Below are 18,548 nucleotides of genomic sequence, written 5' to 3'. Positions count from 1 at the left end.
AATAGACTATGTTTGACAGGTGCAATATGCCAGTGTGTCACCGGCCTAAGGTTTTCAAAAGGCATCACGCGAGTGTGAAAATCACTACAACTAGGAAAAAAACGATTGTAATTCAAATGCTGCTCCCGTCTGCATTTAAACAGACCTTTGCTCTTAATTCCGATCGGTCCAACGCAATAACGAAATCTGAACGGGTCTAAAAACTGAAACTGTTGATGCTGCACTTTACACTTTGGAAAAGTTATATATATTTTTTAAATATGAGCAGGCCTACAAGCTAGGATTGGTAATGCTGCACTGTAATCATAGTTATTTATTTACATTTTTCATTATATTTTATTATATGATATTGGTTTGAGACTGAGAGTATTTTATTTAGTGGAGAACTTTGCAGCAGTATTTTATTTCTTATTCTTTTTTTTATTTTATATATATTTTATTAAAAAGTATTTAATAAAGCAGTTCTTAAAGTGTTCTGATTGGTTGCTGTTATGTTGCTTGGTGGTCGCTAAGGTATTATGAGCAATTCTCAGTGTGTTGCTATGTGGTTGTTAAAGTTTTCTGAGTTGTTAGCATGCTACTATGCAGTTGTAAGCATACAATTACATTTCCTCTTGAGTTCCATGTATATCCACACATCAAATTAGATGGTGGCAATGGGTTGATTCGAACCGATTTATGATAATATAATAATACAATGATGGATAAGTTTCTTTTCTAGAGGGATAATTAAAACTATGCAAATAATATCCCTCTGCATGTTTAAGCCTTATCTCGTTTATATTTAAATTTATCTGACGCTTTTATCCAAAGCGACTTACAATTGCTATATATGTCAGAGGTCGCACGCCTCTGGAGCAACTAGGGGTTAAGTGTCTTGCTCAGGGACACATTGGTGTCTCACAGTGGATTCGAACCCGGGTCTCTCACACCAAAGACGTGTGTCTTATCCACTGCGCCAACACCACCCCATTACCGCAGTGGATAAGGATCTTGTCTTCACGACACCACCCCGTTTAGCAAAAACACTAATAAACTAGCAGCATTAATAACAATTGGTCCTGCAAGGAAGGTTAAACAATGAGGCCAAGCTCTCTGCCATCAACACCTAATATTCATTCTGAGAGAGAGAGAGAGAGAGAGAGAGAGAGAGAGAGAGAGAGAGAAAACAGTAGTTAGAAGAACATTTATGTATTTGGCAGACCTCTTGATCCAAAGCTACTTTCCAAAGCGATATTATAAGCTCATGTATTCCCTGGGAATCAAACCCCTTGGTTGCTAAGGCTATGCTCTAGTGTCAAAGCTACGGTTGGGAATTTCATAGAAAACATTTTCAGTTAGACCAGTAAGCATCTACCTAGTAACCTAGAATTGAGTTGGCAAGTATTGCATGGAAAACACTTCATTTATCTCTCTCTTCATAAAAAAGTAAATCTTCCTATCAGCGTAATATACAGTATGCACTGGACTGGAATTGAATTGTGGAGGGTCTCAACAGACTTGATGAGCTGTAGGGTCTGAGAGTAACTGATGATGTAATGCAAAGGTGCCGCCACATTGGAAAACAGAATCAGAATCAAATCAGAAAACAGAAGATAGATGGCTGTATACACCGTATATAGCCACATACAGCATTTCACCAACAGAATTGATCAAGCTCACATTCTCAGTTTACAGAGTTGTGTCTTGCTGTAAAGATACAGTTGTTTTAGCAACTTACCTTTCTTGAAGGTTTGCAATATTACCTTTCTGAAGGAGTTGCCATATGAAATTTATCATATCCAGAGAGCAAACATTTTGATCCAGGTACATAATTTAATTTCAGTAGGTGACATTTAAATCATATTGCACCTGTGTTTTGTTTTGTTTTATTTATTTATTTATTTGGGGGGGGGGGGGGGGGGGGGTAAAGGATTAAGAAGGAGGAGTAAAAAAACGGTAAATCAACTTATTGAGAGAAAACTCTCTTGGTTATTGTAATGTGATTGATCACAATAGTTCAATGATGTATTTTTAACAAAGTGTAGACTTTTAGGAGTATGTTCTAGGCTGTTATTAAATTAATTTGCTATTTCAAATATGGGGAAATGATCATAATGACTAGCAAGATGGAAGAGTTAAATTTATTAATTTCTTAGTAATGAACTAACAGTTAATTTAAATGATACATTAATACATTTTGATATTTAAACATGGGCCATGTACACACTGCAGCTAAATTTGATTGTCAATTCACCTTTTAGTGCTTAATGCTGATCTGTACACAGTACACACACACATTTTACTTTACAGAAGTGACAAGTGCATTATACAATCAAATTGACTCAGCAGGTAGTGACGACAGCATTTACAGGAATCTTATGCAGTATGTACGGAATCAAACTTAAAAACTAGTTTTTAGACTTATTTAAACATCAGTTGTGGTTCAAAAAATCTAAAGATTTGTTTTGACTCAGTATTGCCAGATCTTGCTATATAAAAATGGCAAATAATAACAAGCCTATTATATCCAAAAGCATAATCTTGGTAATAACCCACATACAATTTTGTGACCTGCAACTGCCTATTTATTAACCACAAACTAGATCACTTTATGAGCTGAGCCCAAACAACAATTAAGCCTAATGATGCTTAATAAGCATCGCTTATAATAAGTAGACATGGCAACCATTTCAAAAACGCACTTCCAGCGAAGCAAACGTCCAAACATACAGCATGATGAATCTGTCAGTGGTGGTTTAGTTAAAATCGCTGAACATAAAAAGTTTTTGTAATGTTTATATTAATTTTATGAGAATAAAATAGCTGATACGAAATGTGCAAGACAGAAAAACATCCCAGACAGCACACATACGTTGGGCCGATGTCGAGCCGACCTACAAAATTCCATCGGCACGATATCGCCCAGGGAGCGTTTGCTAACAAGGAAGATGTCTCCGCGACGTCGGCCTCTGATCAACCATGATTTTACTACAGCTTTTGCAGTAAAACCATAGTAAAAACAAAAATAACCATTATTACAATACTTGCATGGTTACATGTTCTATGAGTATAGCACTTTTTTCACAATACTTATTTCAAAGTAGGTTTACAGAAAATGCATGTTTCAAGGTTACAGTTTAAAAAGCCAGAGGTGACTGAGACTCACTGGGGAAGACCATGTTCTAGTACATAATAAAAAGTCATGTGTTCAGACAGTGCTGTCAGCATCGCAGGCTAACTTTATGCCAAGAACGTTTTAACCTGTTAATCAGCACCCCCCATTATGGGACTCACAGCTGAAAGTGCTCTAGCTAACTTATAATTGTAATAGTTTCCTACTTCAGTGTGTTACAAACATAATTGTGGTGTCTTTAGAAAGAAGACCCTTTGGGCTTCACTTTTTATCAACCAGATTTGATAATGCTCAAAAATATTAAAAGTTATAGACACTGAAGTGCCTTGAATGTTTTTTACCACTCTTAAATATTTTTTTATTTGATATAAAAATACATGAAATAAGTCCTGGAGCAATCTAGAAAAGTAATGGGTTGAAAGCTACATGTCTCATGAGTTTCTATTTCAAATCTGAATAAAATATCATGAAAAATGAGACTCCTGCAAATATTTTTCTGAGACTATGTCTACACCCCCCCCACCCCCCCCCCCCCCCCCCCCCCCCCAAATATAAGAAAATATATTTCCCGATAGTATTGAAGGCTTCTACAAACTATTTAGTCAGTAAACATACCACTGCATAGTTTTTTTTTCAATTATAAAACACTAGACATAAACGTAGACATCATATAAATGATTTATTTGAGCACTAGAAAAATACAATAAGAATAATTTGAGTAAGAAAAATAATAATAAGAAAAATAAAAAAAGATTTAACATTGTTTGCCAATATAGAACATCCTGAGATTGCTAGAGATGCATATTTTACAAAGAATTAAGATGCAAATAAGTGCTGATGGCCACTTATACAGATGGTAATAACACAAATGTGCCGAAGTAAATAATCCACTCTCCCTATTCATATAGACGCGTTCACTTTGATAGCCGTGACCATTCAGTAATAGCGAGCTGATTTGCACTCAAACAGATGGTAATCATGCAGATACATTCACATTCAACATAAAACACACTCTCACATATATAAAAACTCTCTAAAATAAAAAGAAAGAAAGGAATTTGCGATCGCTGTAAGTTCCGTCTCCATCAGCTGACAGGTGCGTCAGAGCGCGTCACCAGCTCTGAGGAGAGAGCGCCAAATTCAAATAAACTATTTTCCGCCTATTTTTCATTCATTCTTTTTTCCGGTGCATCGCCTCATTCTGTTTGTGACACTGTACGTTGCAAAACCGTGCCGTGTTTTTACTACCAAGACGCAGTTTCCAACCGTGAGTTATTCCATAACGGACACAAACAATTCTGTCCCTGAAGAAATGAAATGTAAACAAAGGAATTGTGATCCATATTACAACGTTATTGCTTCGTCGGACTAAACGTGCTTCATGAGATGTCGTTCAGTGGACCCTTACCTTTCTAACTAAACCGGGATTTACAGCTGTGGATGTGTTTATGACTCGTTATTACGACGGATCTGGTATGTACAGCGTTTCTAATGTTCATGTTTACTGCTTACACAAATGTAGCAAATACAGTCTTTATAAGCTTTCCATTGAAAAACCGCGATCTGTCGTCGATGCTTGAGGCTTAGATCTTTATAATGATACATAGTTTGTCAAGATTAAATTTGTTCTGTTTCATTTAATCTATTCATAATCACTGGCATGTGCGTGTGGGAGAGGCTTTGAGGACAAGGACGTTCTGGTGCAGGTTAACAGGTTTAAAAAAGTTACATTAACACAAAATAAAACCAGGTAAACAATAATTAAGCAATTAAAATGTTTTAAATTGCATGATAAAAATTCTAAAATATTTTCTGATAAAATCTTACTAAACAAGTCTCTAGTTTTGTATTCAGTTAACATTAACATTGTCTTTCAACATTTTTAAAGGGTTAGTTAAAAAAATATTCAATCCATTTTGCATTGTTACAATGTTGGTAACATTTGTAAAAGAACAATGTTTATTCTTGCTCCAAGATAGGCTATTGATGAAGTGTTTCATGTGATCCCTGGAAATGTATTATTTGAGGAACAGGCAGTCTCTTTAGAATGGAATACACATGCCATAGTACCATTTCAGTAGGTGGAACATCATATTTGTAATTTATACTACCGTTAAAAGTTTGGAGTCAGTAAGATTTATTACATCTTTGAGAGAAGTCTCTTCTGCTCACCAAGGCTGCCTTTATTTGATCTAGGGATGGGATGGCATGAAAATTTAATATCACGATTATAGTGACTAAAATTATCACGATTATCAATATTATCACGGTTTTGTTGAAACGAGATGAAAGTGTTCAAAAATAGTTGATGCTCACACTGAAAACATTTCAGCAAGTTTTATATTTAATAATCAACAAACAACTAATAAAACAAGCAACTCTATGCACTTAATTTAAAGAAAGATTAAATTCTGTGGCATTTCCTTCCTTACAATGAAAAGTGTAGAAGCATAGAAAAGCATAGAAAAGTCACTGACTTTCGCCATTCCTTCTCGAAAAAAAACATTGTGCGCTGCGCTTGCGTCAGACTGTTGCTGGCTGGACATGATTTAATAGTGAGTTATTAAAACCGCGATAATCAAACACGGTTTTAATAATTCATTTTTAAACGATATTACTAACCTTCAGCACATTTTATCACGGTTATCAATAAAACCGGTTATCGTCCCATCCCTAATTTGATCAAAAGGAAGTAAAAAACAGTAATATTGTGAAATATTACAATTTAACACGACAGTTTTCTACGTGAGTATATTGTGAAATGTAATTTATTTCTGTGATCTAAGCTAATTTTTATTACTCCAGTCTTCAGCGTCACATGATCCAAATCAAATCAAGTCACTTTTATTGTCACATCACCACAGCACATGTGCCTTGGTGAGTGAAATTCTTTTGAGCTTGCTCCAGAAATTGCAGAAACAATGAACATATAACCATACAGACTTCAACAGGTGAAAATGTGCAATATGCACATACATATACTCAGTACACACAGTGTACTATTAGAAATACTACACATTATATAACACCAAGATTTGTTATAAAGTAGACAAATCTTTAGATCCCCCCTTTTGACACCTTAGCAAGCGTTCACTTCTCTGACTTTATATGTAATCTGCTCATTATGCTTTGACCCAGAAACTGAAGGGCACTATTAAAGCGGGTTTTTGGAGGAATGCACAGGACCAGTCCTGCGTTATTTTACATACATGGACCACAGCCTCAATGTACAATCAGGGTACACTTCAACAAACACTAGCAAACTTTACATAATAAGTCTTCAAAATCGGAGACAGATTGTTTTAGTTGTTATAATGAAGTGGATAGGAGTTGTTAGCGTGCAGAGCGGCCGGTAGCTCTATATTTAGGTCAGTGTGTATTTGTGAGGATGTGCACTGGGATTATCCTGGAGTTTTTAGTCCTCGTCTCAGCCTGGTTGACCTTCTCTCTCCGGTAGAGTGACACACTAATACAGACAAACACAGTCCCACTAGAACTCTTCTCTCCGAGAACTCACTAGATGAGTTCTAGTGGGACTGTGTTTGTCTGTATTAGTGTGTCACTCTACCGGAGAGAGAAGGTCAAGATTTGTTGGTCCATGACTACCGCGGTGGTTAACACTACACATTATATGCAATATGTAAATACATACAGTTAGCACTTAACATTATACACTATACACAGAATGTACATGTTCCACATTATGTAAACATATATAAGCATAAAGATATGCTAAGGTGAAACAGAGTGTACTTGAAATGGATACAGAAATGTCATGGATGTGCATTGGATGGTATCCAGCGGAAATGGGTAGGGTATTGTATTAAAAGCAGTGTGTATGTGTAGTCCAGTGTTGAACTGTTGGAGTTAAAGTGCAGTGTGGCATACAATATTGTGGGGGTGTGCTGTAGGGTGTATTAGTTCTGACTGTTCATTAGTCTGATAGCCTAAGGGAAAAAGCTATCCCTCAGTCTGCTAGTGCGGGATCGGATGCTGCGGAGACGTCTTCCTGAGGGCAGCAGAGAGAGCAGTCCATGGGATGGGAGGCTGGAGTCACTGATGATCCTCCGGGCTTTCCTTAAACACCGCCTGGTGTAGATGTCCTGGAGCGAGAGAAGCTCGCCTCCAATAATGTGGCTGGCAGTTCGCACGACCCTTTTCAGAGCTTTGCGGTTTCCAGCGGTGCTGTTTCCAAACCAGGCAGTGATGCTGCCCATCAGGATGCTCTCTATACATGTGTAGAATGTTCTGAGGATGCTGGGGCTCATTCCAAACTTCCTCAGCTGTGCAAGGAAGTTGACAGGTGCAATATTTGAAAATCAATAATTATTTATTTATTTTTTTAATTACATTTATATCTGAATTTATGTCAACCTATAGACTTTCAAACATCAAAATGTCATGAATTAATATGTATTTGTGTACAAAATGACATATAAACATATTTTCCTATTATATTTTGCCTGGAAACGCTTCCAACACACGCGCGTGTCCCGTGAAAGATAGGCGTCGGTTCTATTTCTAACATGCACACGTTTTCCGCGCGAGACGCGCGTCTCACGCAGGCAGTCTACAAGCTCTAACCTGTTAACATGGGAGCCGAATTAAAAACGGACACGCCACGCGGCTGAGACGCTTGCGCCACGCATCCAGTGTGTTGCCGGCCTAAGTTATTGAGCTTGCTTGGTGGCGGAAAAGTAAACGGACGCAACACAACCGCGTTGCGACAGGTTTAGTCTGTCTAGTGTCTATACAGGACATATAAACTCTGTGTCAGTAGCCTACATCACAGACCGGACGGGGATTTATCATGTCGTGTTGTGCTGCATCCAGTGTAGCATCACTGATTATAATGAGTATTTTGTCGCGCTGCGTCACTCGCGTCCGTTAGATAGGGGGTATTTAACTTTTCTTATTTAGGCTACTTTCTTGTTTAACTGAATTATTTCTTTGATATTTATTTTAGTGTTTTGCAGGCGGCGTTCACTGACAGAAGTGCTCAAATAAACACTAACTGACGAGTTAAATAGGATGTGTTAGATGAGTGAGATGGGCTGATTTCTAGACGTGCATACATATAAATATATCCTGTATATAATATATATATAAAATATATTACATGCATGCACAGTTTAAGTCAGCTTTAATCACCTTTTTTGGTAATTCCATGAATTAACTGACCACGACACTGCTTGCACATAGTTTATGCGCCGCCTTTGAGCACAGGACCGTCCACGCTCGCTTAACTTGCACCTGATAATAAAGTGAAGTGGAGCGCGTGTCTGAAACGTCTCCTGTTTAGTCATTCTGTGACTGAATAAATTTACTTCTTGTCTTGAGAAAAAGTGACAGAAGCAGCAGTTGTGAGTGGGTGGCCATCCCCACCCCTACGTAAAATGATTTGAATACGTTAAACTGGAAAAAAATTATCGCCTTCGTTAACGAGCAAATTTTGACACCAATAGATTTATACATTTATATATATATACAACCCGAATTCCGGAAAAGTTGGGACGTTTTTTAAATTTTAATAAAATGAAAACTAAAAGACTTTCAAATCACATGAGCCAATATTTTATTCACAACAGAACATAGATAACATAGCAAATGTTTAAACTGAGAAAGTTTACAATTTTATGCACAAAATGAGCTCATTTCAATTTTGATTTCTGCTACAGGTCTCAAAATAGTTGTGACGCGGCATGTTTACCATGGTGTAGCATCTCCTTTTCTTTTCAAAACAGTTTGAAGACGTCTGGGCATTGAGGCTATGAGTTGCTGGAGTTTTGATGTTGGAATGTGGTCCCATTCTTGCCTTATATAGATTTCCAGCTGCTGAAGAGTTCGTGGTCATCTTTGACGTATTTTTCGTTTAATGATGCGCAAAATGTTCTCTATAGGTGAAAGATCTGGACTGCAGGCAGGCCAGGTTAGCACCCGGACTCTTCTACGACGAAGCCATGCTGTTGTTATAGCTGCAGTATGTGGTTTTGCATTGTCCTGCTGAAATAAACAAGGCCTTCCCTGAAATAGACGTTGTTTGGAGGGAAGCATATGTTGCTCTAAAACCTTTATATACCTTTCAGCATTCACAGAGCCTTCCAAAACATGCAAGCTACCCATACCGTATGCACTTATGCACCCCCATACCATCAGAGATGCTGGCTTTTGAACTGAACGCTGATAACATGCTGGAAGGTCTCCCTCCTCTTTAGCCCGGAGGACACGGCGTCCGTGATTTCCAACAAGAATGTCAAATTTGGACTCGTCTGACCATAAAACACTATTCCACTTTGAAATAGTCCATTTTAAATGAGCCTTGGCCCACAGGACACGACGGCGCTTCTGGACCATGTTCACATATGGCTTCCTTTTTGCATGATAGAGCTTTAGTTGGCATCTGCTGATGGCACGGCGGATTGTGTTTATCGACAGTGGTTTCTGAAAGTATTCCTGGGCCCATTTAGTAATGTCATTGACACAATCATGCCGATGAGTGATGCAGTGTCGCCTGAGAGCCCGAAGACCACGGGCATCCAATAAAGGTCTCCGGCCTTGTCCCTTACGCACAGAGATTTCTCCAGTTTCTCTGAATCTTTTGATGATGTTATGCACTGTAGATGATGAGATTTGCATTGTTTTTAAAGTTTTCCACAATTTTTTTATGCAGTCTTTCACAGATTGGAGAGCCTCTGCCCATCTTTACTTCTGAGAGACTCTGCTTCTCTAAGACAAAGCTTTTATAGCTAATCATGTTACAGACCTGATATCAATTAACTAGATGTTCTCCCAGCTGAATCTTTTCAAAACTGCTTGCTTTTTTAGCCATTTGTGGCCCCCGTGCCAACTTTTTTGAGACCTGTAGCAGGCATTAAATTTTAAATGAGCTAATTAAGTGGATAAAAGTGTAAAATTTCTCAGTTTAAACATTTGCTACGTTATCTATGTTCTATTGTGAATAAAATATTGGCTCATGTGATTTGAAATTCTTTTAGTTTTCATTTTATTAAAATTTAAAAAACGTCCCAACTTTTCCGGAATTCGGGTTGTATATCAGCTATATATATATATATATATATATATATATTATTTTTTATTTTATTTTTATTTTTTTCAAACACCGCGCCACCGGCGGTTGTTGGTCCATGACTACCGCGGTGGTAAAAATCAGCCACCGTCACAGACCTACTGATGAGTTTCTCAAAACACTTACTGAAGATGGGAGTGAGAGCAATGGGCCTCCAGTCATTTAAGCATTTGATTTTGTTTCTCTTTGGAATGGGCACAATGGTAGATTTTTTAAAGCACGAGGGAACCACAGACAGACAGACATTCTGATTTGCTGCTCAATAAACATTTTTAATTATTATCAATGTCTTTTATCAATTATCAAAAGTAAAAACAAACATTTCTGTTTCAAATAAACACTGTACTGTTTTAAAACATTATTCCTCAAAGAATCCTGAAAAAATGAAGCAACACAGCTGTCTTCAACACTGATAATAATCAGAAATGTTTCTTCAGAAGCAAATCAGAATGACTTCTGAAGGATCACTTAACACCGAAGACTGGAGTAACGATTAGGGCTGTGACTGTGGCTGATTTTTACCCCCGCGTTAGTCATGGACCAACAACCGCCGATGGCGCGGTGTTTGAAAAAAATAAATTAATAAATAAATAAAATAATAATAATAAATATATTATATATATATATATATATATATAAATTTATAAATATATTAGTGTCAAAATTTGCTCGTTAACAAAGGCGATAATTTTTTTCCAGTTTAACGTATTCAAATTATTTTACGTAGGGGCGGGGATGGCCACCCACTCACAACTGCTGCTTCTGTCACTTTTTCTCAAGACAAGAAGTGAATTTATTCAGTCGCAGACTCGCAGAATGACTGAACAGGAGACATTTCAGACACGCGCTCCACTTCACTTTATTATCAGGTGCAAGTTAAGCGAGCGCGGACGGTCCTGTGCTCAAAGGCGGCGCATAAACTATGTGCAAGCAGTGTCGTGGTCAGTTAATTCATGGAGTTACCAAAAAACGTGATTAAAGCTGACTTAAACTGTGCATGCATGTAATATATTTTATATATATTATATACAGGATAAATGTATATGTATGCACGTCTAGAAATCAGCCCAGCACTGTCTCACTCATCTAACACATCCTATTTAACTCGTCAGTTAGTGTTTATTTGAGCACTTCTGTCAGTGAACGCCGCCTGCAAAACACTAAAATAAATATCAAAGAAATAATTCAGTTAAACAAGAAAGTAGCCTAAATAAGAAAGTTAAATACACCCTATCTAATGGACACGAGCGACGCAGCGCGACAAAATACTGATTATAATCAGTGATGCTACACTGGATGCAGCACAACACGACATGATAAATCCCCATCCGGTCTGTGATGTAGGCTACTGACACAGAGTTCATATGTCCTGTATAGACACTAGACAGACTAAACCTGTCGCAACGCGGTTGTGTTGCGTCCGCTTACTTTTCCGCCAGCAAGCAAGCTCAATAACTAACTCTTCATATGAACGCGCTCTCTTTGAAATAGGAATCGTTGCCATATTTCTTGTTACCATCGTTTATTCATCGCTGTCTCGTTCGTATTTGGCCAGTTTGGAGAAAGCCTCACCAAACCTGACCAGCCAGCGTTTGCGATCACGAGAACTTGTGCAAACGCCGATGGGTGACATGAATGCAGATGACTCCAGATCGGTGATGCGGTATTTGCTTTCCCAACAAGATCCATCGCCCAACACTAAATTAATTTGCTGAATGCATAAACTGTATTTTCCTGCGCTCAAATCTGCATATCTAAAGGAAACGCTGTGTTTGAGGTAATTTGTTAATTACCATAGACTTAGAATTTGCAACTATTACAGTTATTACACTTATATACAAAACTTTTTATTATGCTTGCTATAGAGTTTGTGACGTCACGTGCACTACCGCCGGTGGCATTAGACAACCGCGGTAGCAACCGACCACCGCGGTGACGCGGTTGTCACGGCAACCGCCACAGCCCTAGTAACGATGCTGAAAATCCAGATTTACCATCACAGGAATAAATTACTTCTCTAAATATATTCAAATAGAAAACAGTCTTTTAAAGTGTAGTAAATTGTATTCATTTCATACATTAAACTGTGGTTGCCATAAAAGACTTTTAAAAACATAAAAAACCCCATGCCAACCCAAACTTATGAAACAGTTGTGTATGTTCAAGATTGTACTTACCAGTCCTGCAGTTTATAGCACCTTGGAGATGTTGTCCGACAGCAGCGGTGGGCCGACAGGGGTAGCAGGGCCTTCTCAGCTGGCCCTATAAAAAACATAATTGTGTGAAAAATGTTTTTACTGATTACTTAGTTATCATTTTCATTTGTGTAATGTCCACAAATTGCTTGTGATTAGTTTAGTTGAGGTTGACCAGGAATATCCTACATTAAAAAGTCTATGGCCTGCACTACAGATGGTGCTTCCCTTTTGATGAAAGAAGTTATAAAATTTGTTATGAGCATTAGTGACAGAATCATCAGCCAATCAAATTTTGATGTTCAATGACAGCACACCCTCTGGGTCTAGAGACGTGCCCAGTGCTACCCCCAGCGTTAGACTGTCCTTTTAGTCAGGGATTTCCAAGGTACGATAGTGAAATTCAATGAAAAGAAAATACAGCCTACAGATCTTGTTGCCAATTTACTAAAATGCTTTTTTAAGATGCTCTTTTGCAGACAAAAGAGAATAACTGAGAAAGGAAGACCTAGGCCTACACCTAAACTGAAGGCCAGCAACGTTTTTATGCACCATTTCAAAGATTGCAACTACAAGTGCTATGAGTGGCTAACAGTTAAACGAAGCACAAGTTATTTTGTTGGCCGCGATTAATTTTTAATCTGAGTCAAGGGACGTGAAATGAGTACTTTGTTATGAGATGAGTATTGTATCATGCACATTGTTATAATAGAGGTCGACCGATTCATCGGTTTTGCTGATTAATTGGCACCGATAGTTGATTTGCAGAACTATCGGTTATCGGCAAAAATGGAGATAGTTTTCCTTGTATTTGTTTTGCCATGTGAAATAAAAATAAACTGATAACAAATAAACAGTTTTAGAATGTGACGCGTCCGGAGTGTGTGATAACTGTGACTTCTCAAAGATGAAGCGCTGCGCTTTTGCACAGTGTGTTAACTTTTTTTATATATTTTGATTAGATAATCATGCAGTGTTCTAAAATAGCAGCAAATAAAATGTGAGAGTACACATACAATATCAATAACTTGTGCATGTAATTTTAATATGGCCTTGTGTATGTATTTCAAGATGGCTCTCTTTAAGCATGACTGGTGAAATTAAATTGTAATACCTAAAGAGTAACTAAACCCTAAACCAACTTTTTTTAGTTAATGATCTATAAGAATGGGGCTTTATTAGTGCTGTTCATTGATTCGAGTAACTTTTTTGACATTTGAGTATAAAGTGTTTTAATTCTACAATATATGGTGTAAAAACGTGTGAGGTTCAGGTTGAACGGTGGCTACTGCAGTTGATTTTTTCTATTGGATGTTGCGGTGGCAAGTGACATAAGCGGTGGCAGGTGACGTAAGTGGTTTCCAGCTCACCACACCCCTTGGTACGAGCTACCACGCCCTTGGCAGTATAAAACCATCTTGTTCCGTCAAAATCACTGTAGTGAGTCAGGAGTTGGAATTGCGAGTATTGGTAACGACCAGGATAGACTAATATAGCATCTACTTAGCATAGCAATTATATAGTTATTTAGATCTTCAAGTTAGCGTAGATTTATCTGTATTTAGTACAGTGGTCAGGATGGTACGGAGGTGTGTTGCTGGTTGCTACAGCACTGCTGGACTGCATAGTTTACCAGCAGACTTTAAAATTAAGCGCCAGTGGTTGCATGCATTTGGCCTGGAAGACCGCAAGTTCCCGCCTAGAGCTCGAGTGTGCCAACTGCGTTTTACGAGGGATTGCTTCTCCAACGCAATGGAGGTGGAAATGGGCTTCTCCACACAGCTCGCGCTGAAAAGCGACGCGGTGCGGGAGGTAAGACCGCAGTTTGAGCCAGCGGCTCGAATTGATATGAACAGACACCTCGACACCCTCCACTTCAGGTAAAAGTGGGGGAGAAAAGTCCTCTACTTCAAATGATCGCTCTGTTGCAAAGCTACTTGCGTCATTACAGTCACTCTCCATTTTAGCGTCTCTGACAGCAGCTGTCAATCAATCCGTCACTGCAGGTCTCAGGATCACGCCGCACTCGCTCAGCCCCGCCCTAGGTTCGTCCCCTCTATCTCCGCTGTGATCTGCCCACTTTTCAGCATTTTTCAAATATTGTCAGTGGGTGGAGTCAGGCTCTGAGCAGGGGTTTAGTTACACTTTAACAATAAGAGTCCCCTTGTAACATTAAGGAAAGCTGCAGAAGTATTGTTCCTTGTTAGAGTGTGTTCATTTCATTTAAACATTTACTATTACTAATAGGTTTCCTTTTTACATTTTAAAGTTTCTTCTTTTAACATTAGTAAACTATGAAATAACTTTAATGATCAATATAATAATTAATATTAATACTACATTTTTATTCATTTACAAAGTATGGTTCATAACCTTTACTGCTTTTTTTAAAAATAGTAAAGCTCTATTTTAGTTTTCGTTCAGTATCCATTTTAAAAACTATTGGTTGATAAACCGGTATTGGCCAGTGTGGAACAACCTAGCTATCAGTATCGGTAAAATCCACTATTGGTCAATCTCTAGTTGATAATACTGTGGTGTGGTGTGTGGATGTCCAGCATTTGTACAGTTCTGCTGCTTTGGGCGTCGTCAATCCCGTCACCCGTGTATTGGCTGATTACTTTTACTGAGCATGTAGGGAAATTTACTCTGCATTTAAAGGGATGGTTCACCCCAAAATGAACATTTGCTGTTAATTTACTCTCCCTCAGGTCATCCAATGTTTTTTTCTGCAGTAGAAGAGTAAAGGTTTTTAGGTGAAACCATTGTCCTTGGTGATTCTTAAATGCAAGTCAGCGGCTGCCGGTTTTTCGGAAAAAAACTAACAAAAAAAAACAACAAGACCAAATCAATACCGGTGGCTCCTGGTGACACATTGAGATCTATGACAATGCATGACAACGGATGCACAGGCGTGATACTGGAGCAGATGACACTGTTTCCAGCGCAGCATCGTGATGTCTATCAGCCAAGTGAACTATCAGTGAACTATCCCTTTAACCCACACTAATCTAGCCTACTGTTGAAGTTGTTGATCAGCCGTCATTGTTGTTGAGAGCCTGTGTGTGGCATAATATGTGCATTACACATACGGCTGTATTAGGTGTAACAGAGATGTGTAAGATGTGTACAGGTATCTTACAGTTGTTTACTGAAGGCCATGACTGAAACCCCATGGTACTCACTGTCTGACAGCAGGTTCACTCAGACTCTGCCATCATCACTGAAGAGTCCAGGAACAAAACAAGCAATCTGAGACAAAGACAACAATATTTACTCTGCAGTTCCAGGTTCATTAGAAGGGAACAAGATAGAGCAGAGGTAAAATGCAGATAAAAGACAGAATAATATATAACAATTATAATAACATATGTAATATACACATATTCTACTACTAATAATATAATCTTAAAATAACAGAATCTATATTTTTAATTTTAGGTTGAGTGTGACTTACGTTTTGATGTCAGGGACTTCTTAAAATTGGTGAAATATATTCTGAAAAAGGCATATTAATGTATTTCATGAGCTTCTTCAGTTCACCTGTATTTCTAAGTCAGTATCTCCCTTCAGAAATGTTGAAATCTTGGAGCTTCACTTCTGTTCTGTAGAGTTTCTTTCTGTCCTCCTGAAATCACAAAACAATTTGTATTAATATCTGTTTATCATGAAATATCAAAACTCATGTTAACTTGTTTTCAGCCGATTACACTCTTAGTGTAAGTGACGTCATCGATTCAGTAAATTAGCCTTTTCCAATTCGCCTTTTTCACACGCAACCGGAAACTACGTCACGCCGGGTAAACGGATTTCCGCCAGAGCTGATACTACGTGTTTTGAAAATGGAGCGGTATTTCACAACTTCTCTCTCGACACTGCCTCGACTCAGATTTGAGGATGTAGACAGAATTGTTGGACGGCACTCAACAGTTAAAGAAACAAGGCTGAGCAAGGGCTATAAATTCTTCGTTGAGGAATTTATTCACAAGTATCAAGGTAAGTTGACAACTATCTCTGGCGTTAGCACTTGCAACATTACGAAGCTATGAATTGCTAACCATTTTTATGTGTTCAGTCTCTAATGTTGTTGATCGCATGGTGGTAGTGAGAGCTAGGTGTTATCGATCTATGAGGAAAAATGAGGAGCCCCACACACTTGAGGTTATAATATGCCTGTTGGCTTATATGAGTTAGTCAGATCGTTCTGATATCAAGTTACTGCGGTTGCAGTATTTCTATTTTTATTTCCCTTTATTTTAGTTTCACCTGTCTTAAGGTTTTCTTTGTTGGTTTTTAGTTATGTCTATTTCATTGCTTCTGCGGTTGCAGACTACAGCTGTATTTCTTGCTTTTGCTGCTGTTTGCAGATTTCAATTAACAGCACTTAAAGGGATAGTTCACTTCAAAATGAAAATTCTGTCATCATATAACGGTACAATACTCACCCTCAAGTTGTTTCAAACCTGTATGAATTTATTTCTTCTGCTGAACACAAAGGAAGATATTTTGAAGAATGTCAGTAACTAAACAGTTTACTGGTCCCATTGACTTCCATAGTATTTTTTCTTTCCTACTATGGAAGTCGGCAGGAGCACTTAGTGGGTGTTGACAAATATGGCAACAAATACTATGAGGGCAACAGAAACTTTTTCAGTATTAATTTACATTTTGAAGTGAATTATCCCTTTAATGTAACTCACAGCATAAAATTACAAATAATTAGCTAAACTATCGTCTTCTCAAACAGGTTTCATTGGAGACAGAAGAGGTTGTTTGTATTTCTGCCTATATGTGCAGCTGTGCAGCTGGTAAAGGGTTGTGCAACCATCTGACAGCACTTTTGTATCAGACGGACCCACTATGTGCAGCTGAATTTGCAGTCTGTCCCACCACCACTGGCCTGCACGAGTGAACCACAGAGATGGCATCGTCCAAGAACACAGGCATGTATTTTTCCTTTTCTGCAATTGGTAAGAACACTATAGTATCAACTCAAACAAACAAGTAAGTACATGTTAACATCAAAGCATTATGGACTAATAATGCACAAGAGTGCAAATTAAGTAACAAAGGTATAAATAAACATCACCCAAGATTAATACAATCTGTTAACTGTTATTACTCATTATTATTTCATAGTGACTAAATGCATAAACTAATGTCAATATATTATATAACCTTATTATGAAGTGTTTCCAGAATACTTTAACACTGCATTTGTTTGTTTTATACTAAGGGAGTCCATCCAGAAGCAGTGAGTGAACTTGTTGTCCTGAAGCCAAAGTCAGTTGGGAAGACTGGAATCAAGTCTACCCTATACAGGGCTTACACAGGTAATACACAACACTGTATGAGTACACGTGTACTCAGCTACAACTTAATGTGTTCAAGACTAATAGTTTGTATTAATTTCTTTAGGTCCCCTTCCAGATCCAGATGTCTTGGCTTCTGGTACAAAACTGAGTCAGATCCATCCCCGGCCTTTGCTGGCACACATACTAGAGGGCATGTCAAAAATAGAGTTGGTCCCCTCACAATTCGGTCCTGTGCCTCGTGGTAGTCCACTTTCATACCAATGTCCCCCTATAGCTGCAGATGTTCCTGTTGTTAATTTCCCCCCACTACCTGTGCTTGGCTATCAGCTTGGCTGTAATTTTAAATATGTGCCCACACACCATCAATCACTTCATCTGGAGTCTATAAAGGTTACCCATTGTTCCGCTTGTCAGATTGAAGAGGCCACAAGACTACAGTCAAAATGTACTGCTTGGGGACAAATGCGGCAATCAAGGGTTACTGCAAGCAGGTTCAGGGAGGTTTGTCATGTACTGGGGGATTCAACTGGTCAGTCATTAGCGCTAAGAATCATCAAGGGTACGAGGCAGACAAGTGCTATGAAACGTGGCCTCGAACTTGAGCCAGATATTTTGAGAAAATATTCTGAGACAGCCAGTGTTAGTGTCCTACCATGTGGTTTTATTATCAATCCAGAAGCACCACATCTAGGAGCCAGTCCAGATGGACGAGTGTATGATCCATCTGAAACATTCCAATTTGGCCTAGTGGAGGTAAAAAGCACATCTGCTGATAACATTGCCCAGGTTCCATTTATGAAACTACAAAGAGGACAAGCCAAACTTAAAGAGACCCA

At 38.3% G+C, this 18,548-nt stretch overlaps 1 long non-coding RNA gene across 3 annotated transcripts in view; it reads right to left on the bottom strand.

Moving 5' to 3' along the window:
* Positions 1–15,575: 15,575 nt before the first annotated feature.
* Positions 15,576–18,548, bottom strand: part of LOC132155566 (uncharacterized) — a 7,336-nt gene continuing 4,363 nt past the window's right edge. The window contains exons 2-3 of one of the 3 annotated variants that reach the window (XR_009437281.1): positions 15,855–16,025; positions 15,576–15,649 (exon numbers count right to left, since the gene is read on the bottom strand). This is a non-coding gene — a long non-coding RNA (uncharacterized LOC132155566). The other 2 variants (XR_009437283.1, XR_009437282.1) reach the window with 2 other exon arrangements.

Source organism: Carassius carassius, chromosome 13, assembly GCF_963082965.1.
Source record: "Carassius carassius chromosome 13, fCarCar2.1, whole genome shotgun sequence".
Lineage (NCBI taxonomy): Eukaryota > Metazoa > Chordata > Actinopteri > Cypriniformes > Cyprinidae > Carassius > Carassius carassius.
The sequence above is the reverse complement of the archived record's forward strand: the minus strand, read 5'-3'. Positions and strand labels throughout refer to the sequence as shown.